Raw genomic sequence first — 14,947 nt, forward strand, 5'->3', positions numbered from 1 at the left:
GGGGCGGGAGAGGCCCTGCTGGGTGGACCTTCTCCGAAGACAGCGACGGGGCTTTGGGGAGGGGGGCTGCTCCCGGCCTCTGCTCTTACAGCGGCGGTCGCTGCTCTCCGGGAGCTGGAGGCTGGGCTTCAGGAAAGGCTGGGGCATTTAGGGAAAGCCATTTCTGAGAGGTGAAGGGGAAGCTGAGGCAGCTCTGGGCTGCAGCACGCCCAGAGGGTCGCCTCCTGGACCAGCGAGGCCCTTCTCCTGCTCCTTGCTCCTGGGACCGCGGGCGCCTCGCCCGGAGCACCGGCGATTTCCCCGGACTCGGCGGGTGTGCGGTGCCTGTCCCACAGAGGAGGCCCTTCTGGAGTCTCAGGGGCTCGAGAGGGCTTCGCGGCCGGCGGGTCCCCCGGATGGTCCCCGGGTGCTGAGGCCGGACGGTCCCCGGGCGCTGAGCCCCAGAAGGCCCCTGGATGCTGAGGCTAGAAGGCCCCCGGGTGCTGAGTCCCGACGGCCCCCAGATGCTGAGGCCGGACGGTCCCTAGAACTGAGCCCGGAGGGTCCCCGGGAGCTGAGCCCCGACGGTCCCCAGACGGTGAGCCCCAGAAGGCCCCTGGATGCTGAGCCCCGACGGTCCCCGGATGCTGAGCCCCAGAAGTTCCCCGGGTGCTGAGCCCTAGAAGGCCCCCCGGGTGCTGAGCCTGGATGGTCACCGGGTGCTGAGCCCGGATGGTCCCCGGATGCTGAGCCTGATGGTCACCGGGTGCTGAGTGCCAGACGGGCCCAGGTGCTGAGCCCCAAGGTCCCCGATTCTGAGCCCCGACGGTCCCCGGATGCTGAGCCTGATGGTCACCAGGTGCTGAGTCTGGATGGTCACCAGGTGCTGAGCCCCAGAAGGCCCCCGGGTGCTGAGCCCCAGAAGGCCCCTGGGTGCTGAGCCTGGACGGTCCCCGGATCCTGAGCCCAATGGTCACCAGGTGCTGAGCCCCAGAAGGCCCCAGAAGGCCCCCGGGTGCTGAGCCCCAGAAGGCCCCTGGGTGCTGAGCTGCAGCGGGGGTTGGGGGGACAGTGTCCCACCTCTGCATCCCCAGGGGCAGGGCAGTGGGGGGAGCTCTGCACCAAGGCACGGTGCCCAGCAGCCAGCTCGTCTGTCTCCAGTGCTCCGAACCAAGGCTGATATCCAAGATAGGTTTGAATTGATCCGTCCTGTCTTGAGTTCATAATAATGTCGTTTTCTATTGCAAGGGATTGTCACCTGCATGAGTTTATGTCGGTGTTTTGCAGAGGCTATTCTGGACGCGCCTGGTTGCGCACACACCTGATGGTTTGAAGTAACACACGGAGACCACTCTTTTTCTTTTACCTATATGCTGTGAACTGTATGGGAAAGAACCTAGCAAGCACAACAAAGTCGTGACTTAGAGGTGATTGCTGAGCTTGAGAGGAAAATGGGTATTTAAATGAGAAAAGAGAAGGAGGTAGAGTGGTTCTATAAAGTGTCAAATAATGATATGGTTATTTTATGGGGACGAGTAGAAATCGGAAAGGCAAGCGAGGAGAGTTTGGGGCACACTTGTTCAGTTGATGGCCACAAGTTCTGGAGAATCCGTTGGACGTGTGCTATTGTGCAGGTGACAAAGGAGGAGACAGAGGGAGGGCAGTGACAAATATGATCTCAACCACACTTACGGTGATGAAGAACCAGGACCAGAATGCTGGTTTTTTTAAACTCTTGGTTCAAAAGTCTTGTCACCTCCACTAAACTGAGAAGTCATCTTCATCTGTCACCCTAAAACGTGGATTTTTACAAACTCATCCCAATGCAGTGTTTCTCAATACTTCTCTCTAGAAGCAAACACAAAATCCTATAAAGTGTGGTGATTGTCACTCTGTTCCCATTTTTCCTTCTTTAGCAGTGTTTCTCAACCAGAGGTGATTTGGCTCCCAGAAAACATTTGGCAACGTCCAAAGACATTTTTGGTTGTCACGAATGAGGGTGGGGTGAGGTGGGCAAGCTGTGAGTACAGGCCAGAGAGGCTGCTGTACATCCTGCCGTGCACAGGACAGCCCACCCAGCAAAGGACTCAGCCCCAAACATCAATCGTGCCAATGTTAAGAAACAGCATTTTGAGAAACAAAATATAAAATAACCGTCTATAAAAATATGATCCATCTCACTTCACAAAATCAAATCTCAGACGGAAGGATTAGAAATATGTCCCTCTGTTGTATTCGTGAAGCTTGCCCAGAAATTAACTGGTGGGTTTTTTGTTTTGTTTTGTTTTATTTTTGGCTAAAAAATAGAAAAATATTCTACAAATGGCAGTCATAGAATAATACCTTTAATCAAGAGCTAACATTCATAGAGCCTTCATGTTGTGCCCGATGCTGGCCTGATGGCTTTGCAGGTAATCCTCAACCCACCTCATCAGGTAGGTGCAGGGGGTCTGGGGCACAGAGAGGTGAAGCCACCTGCAGGAGGCCACACAGCTCAGTGCTCTCCACTTCGCTGTTACTCAGAACAGCATGGAGCCTAAATTGTAAGATTGTATATTTCTATGGGACACACTTTAATGGTTTTCATTATTAAACGGGGGAAATGCCACACAAAGACTTTTATTTTTCCTGAGTTTGGTCTTGGTGAAGAAAGAGGACTCACTGCTGTTCCAGCTTATTCCCTTTATTGTGGTTATTTCACCTGCAGTTTCCCTTTTGGCCTCAATTTCCTTTTCGTCCTCAAGTGCCATGTAAACTAGATCGGCGGGGTTCACGTAGAGGGCTTCTGTTCAGCCCAGGACATGTCGTCAGCTTCTCGGAGCGAGATTCTCAGGTTTGATGGCCTGAAGAAAGGAGTTCTAGAACCATGCAAGTCAAGCATCTGCCTCCAGGAAGCTGAATTCAGTGAGTCCTTGTTCCAGGCCGGGCATTGGGCAAACACCTCACGAGTGTGTCTCCACATCAGACCCAGCTCTTTGAGGGTACATATTGTTTGGTTTGGGTTTTCATTGAGGTGAAATTGGTATAACAAAATTCAGCACTTTCACCGTTTTGAAGTGTGCAATTTGGTGTCTTTTCATGATTTTGTGAATCACCATTATCTCATTCCAGAACATTCTCATCACTCAAAAAAGAAGCCTCATACTCTTTAAGCAGTGGCTCCCTGTTTCCCCTCCCCAGCCCCTAGCAACAGCCAATCCACTTATTGTCTCTAGGGATTTGCCAGTTCTGGACATTTCCTTCAATGGAATTATAAAATCTGTGGCCTTTTGTGTCTGGCTTCTTTCACTTAGTGTCATGTTTTCAAGGTTTATCCCTGTTGTAACAGGTGTCAATCCTTGCCACATTTTTAGGGCTGAATAATATTCCTTTGCATGAGTAGACCACAGTTTACTTACCCGTTCATCTGTTGATGGGTGTTTGGGTTGTTTTCATGGTTTGGTTATTGTGAACAATGCTGCTGTGACCGAACCTTCATAGACAAGTTTTTGTTTGAACACTTGCTTTCAGTTCTCTTGGGTGTATTGTTGAAGAGCAGAATTTCTGGGTCACCAGTAACTGTGTGGTAGGTATGGTGGCCAGCTGGCTCTAGAGAGGAGAAATCTGAGTCACAGTGTACATTTGTCCAAGGTCTCAGTAGTAAGCATTAGGGCTGGGAGTTGAACCCAGGCCACAAGGGCCTAACCTCTGGCCTCCCCTGCCCAGCATAAATGAGGCTTGGGAGAAACTATAGATGAATCACATGACACAAATCCTCCTCTATTTTAACTTTTATATTTTTCACTGTGATTTTATTTCCTTGTAAAAGTTCTGTGCTCATTACAACATCTCAAATGATTTTTAAGAGCAAATATATTTAAGAACATACACTTGATAGTCCACATGGTCTCACTTTTTAAAATAAATATTTTATTTAAATTCAATTTGCCAACGTATAGTGGAACACAGAGTACTCATCTCATCATGTGCGCTCCTTCATGCCCGTCACCCAGTTAACCCATCCCCCCTCCCCCCCTCCCCTTCTGTAACCCTTTGTTTCCCAAACTTATGTCTCTCATGGTTTGGCTCCCTCTCTAAGTTGCCCCACTCAGTTTTCCCTCCCCTTCCTTTATGGTCCCTTTCACTATTTCTTATATTCCACATATGAGTGAGACCATATGATCATTGTCTTTCTCCAACTGACTTATTTCACTCAGCATAATACCCTCCAGGTCCATCCACATCAATGTCAATGGTGGGTATTCATCCTTTCTGGTGGCTGAGTAATATTCCATCATATATATACACAGTGTCTTTATCTATTCATATGTCAAAGGACATCGTGGCTCCTTCCACAGTTTGGCTATTGTGGACAATGCTGCTATGAACATTGGGGTGCAGTTACCCCTTGTTTCACTACATCTGTATCTTTAGGATAAATATCCAGTAGTGCAATTGCTGGATCATAGGGTAGCTCTATTTTTAACTTCTGGAGGAACTTTCACACTGTTTCCAGAGTGGCTGCACCAGCTTGTATTCCCACCAGCAGTGCAAGAGGGTTCCCCTTTCTCCACATCCTCACCAACATTTGTTCTTTCCTGTCTTCTTAATTTTAGCCGTTCTCACCGGTGTAAAGTGGTATCTCGTTGTGGTTTTGATTTATATTTCCCTGATGCCGATGATGAGCATTTTTTCATGTGTCTGTTGGCCATGTGTAGGTCTTCTTTGGAGAAATGTCCTGTTCATGTCTTTTGCCCATTTCTTGACTGGATTGTTTGTTTTTTGGGTGTTGAGCTGAATAAATTCTTTATAGATTTTGGATACTAGCCCTTTATCTGATATGTCATTTGCAAATATCTTCTCCCATTCTGTAGATTGTCTTTTAGTTTTGTTGACTGTTTCCCTTGCTGTGCAAGAGCTTTTAATCTTGATAAAGTCCCAATAGTTCATTTTTGCTTTTGTTTCCTTTGCCTTCATAGATGTGTCTTGCAAGAAGTTGCTGTGGCCAAGGTAAAAAAGGTTGTTGCCTGTATTCTCCTCTAGGATTTTGATGGATTCTTGTCTCTCATTTAGGTCTTTCATCCATTTTGAGTCTGTTTTTGTGTGTGGTTTGAGGAAATGGTCCAGTTTCATTCTTCTGCATGGGGTGTCCAATTTTCCCAACACCATTTGCTGAAGAGACTGTCTTTTTTTACACTGGATATTCTTTCCAAGCAGCTCTCATGTTTGAGCTTCTTTCTATCATCAATAAATGCTGTACAGCACGATGTGCCCACAGAGCAACGCTCAGGTCTAATCATTTTAACCTTTGGGAAGGAAGGACTGATTCTCAGCAGCCAAGGGCTGTGCCATTCCCATAAACATGAGAAGGGGGACCCTCGGGGCCTGAGCCAAGTCATCCAGGGAAGCTCTGTGCCCTTTGCAGCCCCTGAGGCCCAGCCACCAGCACTGGTGACCCTGTGCCAGTAGTACCACCTCCCACTTTAGGGCAATACCATCTGACCTACATTTCATTCTCAGGAGAATGGCCCCTTTTTCCCTCCCATTTTTTAGATGAGGAGACAGAGCCTCAGGCAGGTGAACTGCCTTGCTGAGTCACAAGGAGGGGGCTGATCTGGGAGTCGGACCCAGCTCTTCCTGACCTGGAAGCCAGAGACGCATATTTCATATATACTCTCTGCCTTTATATGCCTTAGCATATTTGACTCACAGCAGTCCCAAGTGTAGATACTTTCATTACCCTTGTTTTGTAGCCAGGGAAACGGAGGCTCAGAGACAGGGAGTGATTTAACTGAGATCACTTGGTTAAAGATAGAGGCGGGCTTGAACTCTGATGCCAGATCTGAATCTCTTTTTATTATGAGAAAGTGTTTTCTTGCAATTCAGGTGTTCATGAAATGCCTCTTTGGCTTTCCATCACAGTGTTAAAAGCTTCTAGGTTTCCACCTTGATTAGCCGGGTGGGCTTTGGTGTCATACAGACAGGGCTTGGTTTCAAATGCCAGCTCTGGCAAGTTGCTTAATGAGAAGTCAAACTAAAGAAATTAAAGCATGTGTGTTCCATGGAGAAATGACAAAGAAATAGCCAACTTGTCCAAGGAGCTTATTTGGTGCCAAAATCCAGGCAAAGCCCTTTCTCTGTATTAATTAATGTAATTCTCACAACAATCTTTTGATCTAGGTACTGTCATTATTCCTATTTCATAGATGTGGAAGCTGAGGCCCAGAGAGGTCAAGTGACTTGCCTGAGGTCACCCAGCTCCCAACTGCCAAGGCTGGAATTTGCAATCCAAGCAACTTGGCTGCAGAGCCTGTGTTCTCAGCCACCATCGCTTAAAATCATGCTGTGAAACTACATCCACCGGCACGGAAAGCTCCATGAGTTCAGCTTGAAAAGTAGGTCACAAATCAGCACGGATGGGCCTGTTTATTTTAAATTTACGTGTAACACTATGTTTTCTGAGTGCTGACTATATGCTGGGTGCTGAGGCTGGCACAGGGAGCGTGTTGTTTAGCTTAATCTCCAAACAGCCCTTAGAGGAAGGCACCACTCTGGACGTACTCAGAGGCAGAACTGAAGACTCAGAGGGGTTCAGTCACTCAGCTGTGGTCACACAGCCCTGCGAGTAGAAGCCAGGATTCAGAGCCAGACACTCAGGCCTGCAGAATCCCCCCACAAGGATGCACTCACTGCCTGCTGGCAGGAGCTCTGAGCTCCTTCTCTGTGAGCCCGTGACTGGCGGCTGTGATCTGTGGGTACCCGGCATGGCCCTGCATCACCCTCACTTTGCAAGATGCTTTTCAAAATGTTTAACAGCACACAGTTGGAGGATGGTGCTGCCTGCCCTCATGTGCAGATGCTGCTTCCTTAGACGAGGAACTGAAGGGGGGCCCTGGGGTAATGGGGGGCCCTCAAGGGGCTCAAAGCAATGCATTTTGCCAACTTGCAGCTTTTTGCCGCAGCCCCGTTGAACACGGGCCCTGTTCTTTTCCCTCAAGAGCCGGCTGGGTGCCAGGGCTTCCTGCATCTTCCCAGGAGCCGCCTCCAAGCCGGAACTCCAAAGCCCCTCCGCATGCAGAGCTAGAAGACAGAATCTGGAAGACGTTGGGAACACGAACAGCTTTGGAGAAGTGGCAGAGGGGACATGGAGTGGGGACCGGCTCAGATACCCACCCCTGCATGTGCAGGCCAGATGCAGGATGGGAAGCAGGAACCACATCAAAGTGGCAGGCACCCAGGCTGGAGTGGGAGGGGTCCAAGGAAGTGTACAGCATGGTGATAAAAACCCAAGCCCTCATGGCCACCACCATCTGCAGGCACAGAGCGGGGGCCAGCCCTGATCAGGGCGACACCGAGAATTTGGGCTCCTTACATCTTGGAGCTGAGAACGTGGGCTGGTGTGCCAGCAGGGCCATGGCAGGGTTGCAGCTGCACCATTGCCAGCAAACGGGTGGGGCTGGGCCCAGCAGAGTTTCAGAGCCTGGGCTGTAGACCCAGATGGGTGGGAATCCCAGCCTGATCGGTTGCTGGGATTATAACTTTACAACAGTTATTTAGCCTCTCAGGGCCTCGGTTTTCCAATCTATAAAATGGGCATGGGCAGCCCGGGTGGCTAAGCGGTTTGGCACCGCCTTCAGCCCAAGGTGTGATCCTGGAGACCTGGGATTGAGTCCCATGTCAGGCTCCCTACATGGAGCCTGCTTCTCCCTCTCCCTGTGTCTCTGCCTCTTTCTCTCTCTGTGCCACATGAATAAATAAATAAAATAAAATGGGCATAATACCTAAACTACAGCATGGAGTCGCGGTGGAGAGGATCAGATGTGTTTAGCACAACATGAGGCACACGTAGGGAGTGCTCTGGGAGTCAGCGCCCCCAGGGAGCAGCCCCCAGCTGCGGTAAACACCCCAGGATCCACATGGCTCTGGAGTGCATGCTCCACACTGTCACCTGGGTGTGTCACTGTCACCCCAGCAAGATAGAGGCCTGGCAGCCTGCCGCTAGCTATAAGCTGTCCCTGTGCTGGCCGCCTCCCCTCCGTGCCTGGTGTCCCCGCTCCTGGGCCTCCCACGCACCCTGCTTGCCTCATGTGGTCACTGTCATCACCGTCTCAGGGTGGGCCCTGGGAGGAACTAAGTGCACGGCATGGACCACAGCTAACATCACCCACCGTCCGTGCTGTGAGTCCGACCTCGATTCAAACCCTGTGCTGCCACTTGCACGCTGAGACCCAGGATGAGCCAAGCAGGGTCTCTGAGCCGCCACTGCGCATCTTTAAAATGCAGACGAGAATGGCAGCCGCCCTCGGGGTTCGTTTCAAGACTTGGTATTTTCCCTAGGCGTGGACCCTGGCACATTGTCACTGCTCAACAAGCATGAGCTGTTACTACCGTAGTCAGGTAGACGTGGGGCGGCACTCCGGGTGAGAGAGCGAGGTAGTCCCAAGGTCCTTTGTCTGGTTTCAGGCTCTGCTGTCGCCGTCTTGAAATCCATAGGACTTTTGAGCAAAGCATTCTGTTTTGTCCATTGGACCCTGCTGGTTGGGCAGCCATCCCTGGGAGACCTCGTTGGCCTCGGTTTCCTCATCTGTCAGGCGGGGGTGACAGCAGAGTGAACTCTACCCCGCAGCAGTGACGTGGGACAGAAGTGTGGGTATTTCAAAGGGCATTGCTAATAACAGACGAATAACCCAATTAAAACACTGGCAAAGGAGCTGAAAAGACATTTTTCCAAAGAAGATGTATAAATGGCCAAAAGGCCAAAAAGCACATGAAAAGATGCTCCACGTCACTAGTGTACAGGGAAATGCAAGTCAAAACCACAGGGAGATGGCTTCACACCCATGGCAATGGCTGGGATCCAAGACTAAAGCAGGTGCTGATGAGGATGTGGAGCAACCAGGACTTTTCCGGGCGGCCAGTGGGAATGGCTCATGGTGTGGCCACCTGGCGGTTCCTCAAGAGTTAAAATATAGAGTTATTATGACCCAGAGATTCCATCCAGGGCACAGCCAAGAGAAACGAAAACATGTCCACATAAGAACTAGTACGTGGGTATTTACGGCAGCATCATTCACAGCAGCCCAAAGTGGAAACCCCATTACCCACCAACTGACGAGTAGGTGGACTGTGGTCTCTCCTACAAGGGAACATTATTCAGCCATAAAAAGGAGGGAAGTGGTGGCACTCTGCTGCAACGCGGATGAGCCTTGAAAACGTGATATGGAGACGCCTGGGTGGCTCAGCGGTTGAGCATCTGCCTTCAGCTCAGGTCTCTACCTCTCTCTGTGTGTCTCTCATGAATAAATAAATAAAATCTTTAAAAAAAAAAGAAAAGAAAAGAAAACGTGATGTGTGGTGAACGAAGCCAGGCGTGGGCCACATCCTGTCTGATTGCACTTGTGAGAAACGTCCAGAAGAGAGGACGCTCTCTTCCCTCTCAGACACTGAGAGCAGATTAGTGGTTGCCAGGGGCTGGGGGTAGGGGAGGGACTGAGGAGTGCTGGCTGACCAGCCTGAGGTTTCTCTCGGGGTGAGGAAAACGTGCAGATTCGCTGCCACGGATGCACAACTTCTAACACCTGAAACACTGACCTGTGTTCCTCAAGCGGCTGATTGTATGAATGGTATATTCGGGTACATTTTTGCAAATTCCAGAGTGCTTTAGGCTGTTAGGATGATCCCAGCACAGTGCTCCTGCTTGAACGCATGTGCACGGATACACACATCACACACATGCACACACACACACACGCAGGCTCGCGGTCCTGGCTGTGCATGTGCCAGACCTGCGCCACTCCCCTGCTGTATTCCTCGTGTTTATTCTTCATCTTTAGGGAAACACATCCACTGCCAAGTCCTCTAGGGAGAGGCCTCGAATAAATATACCATCCAGGGGGACTCCCTCCTTCCTGCTGCTTACTCCGTGCTGCATTCCGAAGCAGAAACAGAGGTCACAGAGTCCCTGGTGGGATGACATGTGATGTGGGCCCTCTGGACCCTCCTTTGCACTTCCTGACCTTGCCAGGAGGTGAAGAGCCCCCTCCCCTTGTTTCAGGCTGCAGATGACAGAGGGCTCAGGGCCGTGGTGCCCAGCTGGGGGGCCCCCCCGAGAGCAGTCAGCATTCAAATAAAGTTATGGTGACTCCTGTGGGGTTGTCTTCTCTCCTCCTCTCTCTCTCCTTCCCTCCTTTCACCTTCTCTCTCCCGACATTGCTTGTGTGTGTGTCTGTCTCTGACCCTCCGATTCTCTCACTGTCTCTCCCCATTTCTCCCCTGATTCTCATGTTTAGCGCCTCATAGCTGCAAGATGGCAGCTGAGCTTCCAGACATCACGCCCCTGTCCCAGGCAGGAAGACAAAGCAGAAGGAACAATAATCAATGCTTCAAAATATGTTTCCAGATAGTTGTTGACATTCAAGTTGGTGAATGCTTGAACCCTCCTTCTTTTACCTAAGCACCTCGGAATCAATCACCACCACTAAAAATAATTTTATATTTTGCCTGTGCAATATTGTCCTGTGCTCCATGCTCCAAACACAAACTAGGTTGTTCCCGGGCTTTTGTGAAATGGAAGTGGAGGACTGACAGGGCCATGGGGGCTCAGGGGCCCAGAGGCTGGAGGCACATAAGGGAGGGGGAGGGACTAGCTCAGCTTGGGGAGTCTGGGCAGCTGTGTGGGTTCTGGTCCCTCAGTCCTGGGGCCTCCCCGACACCTGCACTTAGCCCAGCCATACCGCATCTTCAAGTTCCTTGTTCATTGTTTCTCCCACTTCCCCCGATGATCCCCTCCCTCACCCCCACAGAACTGTGGGCTCGGCAGGCTGCGTCATTCTCCCCCTGGCGCCGTGAGCTTGAGTTCCTCCAGGACCAGGTGGGGGGTCGCTCCCATGCTGCACGGTCCTCAGACAAAGGAATGGCTGTAGGGGCCGCCGCAGTGCATCCAGAGAAGGGCCTGGCTGGGAAGAGCTCAATTAATCGGAAGTCTCGGCCCCAGAGGAGGTGGAGAGAATGAGCGAGTCTGATCACCCTTCTCCTTGACCGGCTGCTAGTGGAGTTTCAATTAATTGTGGTCTCACTTAGCTGAGGCTGGCCGAAGGTCTGCTCTTTCCCGTGCCTTCTGTCTCAGGTGGTGGCACCCTACAGCAGGTGCCTGGAAGAATGATAAAATGAGCCTAAAGATGGTGATAACACCCATAGTAACACCAGTCCTGCACACTTAGGATGTTCCACAAGCACATGGGGTTGTTTTTCTTTTTTTTTTTTAATATTTTTTTAAAGAATTTATTTATTTATTCACAGAGACCCAGAGAGAGAGAAAGAGGCAGAGACACAGGCAGAGGGAGAAGCAGGCTCCATGCAGGGAGCCCGAAGTGGGACTCGATCCCGGGTCTCCAGGATCAGGCCCTGGGCCGCAGGCGGTGCTAAACCGCTGAGCCACCAGGGCCTGTTTTTCTTTTTAATCTTCACAATAGCCCTATAAAGTAGATGTTACGATTATACCCATTTTGCAGAAAGGAAACCGAGGCTCAAGGAGGCCAGCAAGTGGGTGGAGTTGGGAGTGAACTGCAGGGGGTCCACCATCAAGGCACCCACCCGCCTCCTTCTTGCCTCCCCCAGCTCCTCCTCTGCTGCTACCCTTCCACCTGCCCTCTACCTGCTACCCTTCCACCTGCCTTGTACTTTGTGTAAGTTAATTTATGCTAAGGTGTGAGTGACTGCTCAGCTCCACTCATCATAGCAATATTTGCCTTTTTAAGTGCCAGTTCTTCCAAACGCGTGCTTAATCAGAATGTAGAGAAGCATCAACCAAATAAAAGGGGCCCCTCTCTTATGCCTGTCCCTATGGGGTGGGCTGGGGGTGCCGAGGAAGACCTGCCGCTCTCCACCCATCCACAGGCCCTATCACAGCAGAGGCGGTGAGAGCATCACCTCCAGCCCTGCCCTTGGCCGTGAGTAAGTCTTTCCCAGCTTTTTCACAGCGGCCGTTAATCTCCAGCCCTAACGACCAGACTGTTCCCCGCACTTCCAGGTCTTGTTTGGACTGGAGCAATTTTAAATGCTCTCTTATAATTACAGAGGTAGTGCAGGCGGGGGCTGCGCCGCCAGGAGGCCACTGGACTTGCACGTCTCGGCTGTAGCCGGCAATTTCAGTAATGATAGTCATGCATGCTGGTTATCTTTGGGGTTTCCAGAAATACAGGGACTTTTCCAGACACTCGTGAGTGTCTGTGATATGAGTGATTCGGTCTGCATCCTTCTCAGAGGCTGTGGAGGACTCACTCCCTGGATGAGCAGGGATGCCTTTTGTGACTGTTCAGGGAACACTGAGCTCAGAGGGGTCCAGAGAGTCTATGGGGGGAAAGATGTCCAGAAGCTAAAGCTGGAGAAGTATAGTTTCTCAGGATGGAGGGATCTCCTGGGATGCAGGCCTTTGAGTCTTAAAACCAAGAAAGTCCTGGGCACATCAGGAGGAGTTGTTCACCTTATTCCCAGTGAACTCAGGGAATCGAACATGTGTGTTCTCTTAAATTCCATCCAGAGCCTAGGCTAAAAAGGTAACAAATGTTTAAATAAAGGTATAAACCTGGGCAGCCCAGGTAGCTCAGCGGTTTAGCGCCGCCTCCAGCCCAGGACCTGATCCTGGCGACCCGGGATCGAGTCCCACATCAGGCTCCCTGCATGGAGCCTGCTTCTCCCTCTGCCTGTGCCTCTGCCTCTCTCTCGCTCTGTGTCTCTCATGAATAAATAAAATAAAATCTTAAAAAAAAAATAAAGGTATAAACCTAAAGAATAATAGGGATAAAAGGGGGAACAACTGCTGATGAAGGACATCCACAACGTTCTCGGAAATGGAAACCAAATGAATGAAGACAACCCACTGAGCCCAGCAGAAAAGCTGCCCTCTGAGAAGCATGGGGTGGCAGAAGGCAGGCAACGACAAGAGGCCCAGCAAATTAGGCTCTGGATCTAGCCCTTCTCTGGAAGGAGATGGGAGGTCTACACTGCAGAGAGACGAAATTCAGGACTCGCCATAGCCAGGGATGTCACCAGGGAGAAGACAGGGCGACTGTGTTGTGAAAATGGGAGACTTAAGTGCAAGACAGTGTGGAGAAGAGGGAGGCCTTCCCCTTCACCTGCCACAGGGACTGCCTCCTCATCAGAACCAGAAATCAAAGCACACACACAGAAAACAATGCAACATGGAGGAAACAAAGACAATGCAGAGAGAAGAAACTCACTTGAGAAGAAAACCAAAAAGCACAGTTAATATCCTCACAGAGATAAAAGACTGAATTTGTACAAGAAAGAAATGTGATTTTTTTTTCTTAAAAGAACTTTTGGAGAAGCAAGAATGTCCTTTTGTAAAATTGTAATGAGAGAGTCAATACAATCATTGAGAGATAAAAGTAAAAAAATATCCCTACACGTGGCGTAAAAACCTGGAGATGGAAAAGTAGAAGTCAGAGGCTCCATGGTGGGACCTGGCTCACAGCTAGCAAAAGTTCTAGAAAGAGACGATAGGATGGAGGGAGAAATTATCATAGCATTAACAATTCTTGGAAAACTGGAGATAAAAAGGACACGCCAAGTTTTCCCAGACAAAGAGGGGAAAGTTCATATACAAATGAACAGGAATCAGAATAGCCCCAAACTTCTTAGCAGCAATCCTGGAAATGTTGCAACTCTGAAGAGCACGAGCCAAGCCTTACTAGGCCTTCAAAAGTCTGGAGGAAAATTATTCTCAAATGAGACATTTAATACTGGGCTAAATAATCAAAGTGTGTGATAGAATGATGTTTTTATATATTAGAAATTTCAAGAAGTTGCCTCCCATGTATCTCATCCCAGCAGCTCCTGGAGAACTTGTTCTGACCATACAATAGCATAAACCCTGAAAGATGAAGGCATGGGATCCAGGAACTGGGGGCCCACCGCAGGGAGGAGGCAAAAGCTCATCCCTGGGTGATGTGAGGGGAAGTTCCAGGCATGCATCTGGCCTGGAAGCCACTGCCGGGAACCAGGAATAACTGAAAAACCAAAACAAAAAGAAAGTCACCCAATAGATTACCTGATGTCTTTGTGTTGAAAAATTTTTAGAATTCTTTTGGAGAGCTGGAGAAAGACATAGCTAAAGGCACAAAGAAAACTGAGCAGATTATTTTCTAGAGGCAATCATAAACTTCAGGAAAAACAAAGGATTGTGCAGGAAATGATGCCATAATATACTACATGGCCTCAAGGGAAACAGTGTTTCCATGGCCATAATTACATAAAAACTAAACATTCATTTCACTAAGAATTGGTATCAATAGATCGACAAGTTGTGGGAGAGTAGTCCACACGTCGGGATAGTATGTGTTTAATCCTTATGTTCCATATGAGAAGTCAATGAATAATGCTTAAAATAGGAAATCAAGAAAGAAAAGTATGAGCATATTTTTTAGAAACACAAAGGTATATATGAGAAGAAAGAGTCAAAAGAATTTTTTAAAAAGTGGTTTCTTCTAGAAGGCACTAATGTCCACATTGCAAGTGCTCATCAGGTGCCCAGTGCAATAAAGTCCAGAGTGGTAGGTCCCCTTCTGTATCCCCACTGAGAGCAAGAGGCAGTGCTAGAGCTGGGGCCAGTCCACAGCTGCTCTATATTATAAACTTGTATTTGGTTTAACTTTGTACTTAGGGCAGCCCCGGGGAGCTCAACGGTTTAGCGCCACCTTCAGCCCAGGGCGTGGTCCTGGAGACCCAGGATCAAGTCCCGCATCGGGCTCCCTGCATGGAGCCTGCTTCTCCCTCTGCCTGTGTCTCTGCCTCTCTCTCTCTATGACTCTCATGGATAAATAAATGAAATCTTAAAAAAAAAAAAAAAAAAAAAAAAACTTTGTATTTACCTCTGCATAATAAAAATTAAATGTAAAAAGTAACAAAAGCACAGTTTCCTATGGGAAGAACAAGAAATAGAAGAATGTATTGGCATACACATCTGCGAAGC

The 14,947-nt window shown here is 49.5% G+C and overlaps 1 long non-coding RNA gene across 3 annotated transcripts; it reads left to right on the top strand.

Annotated features, from left to right (window-relative positions):
- LOC111092161 lies at positions 1-9,248 on the top strand. 3 transcript variants are annotated; one of them, XR_005378027.1, is made up of 3 exons: positions 1-577; positions 2,687-2,883; positions 6,165-9,248. It is a non-coding gene; the product is annotated as an uncharacterized LOC111092161 (long non-coding RNA). The 3 variants fall into 3 exon arrangements; XR_005378028.1 differs by lacking the exon at positions 1-577 and adding an exon at positions 912-959; XR_005378026.1 differs by lacking the exon at positions 1-577 and adding an exon at positions 1,040-1,406.
- Positions 9,249-14,947: the final 5,699 nt, after the last annotated feature.

The sequence above is a fragment of the Canis lupus genome, chromosome 24 (assembly GCF_011100685.1).
Source record: "Canis lupus familiaris isolate Mischka breed German Shepherd chromosome 24, alternate assembly UU_Cfam_GSD_1.0, whole genome shotgun sequence".
NCBI classification, from domain to species: Eukaryota; Metazoa; Chordata; class Mammalia; order Carnivora; family Canidae; genus Canis; species Canis lupus.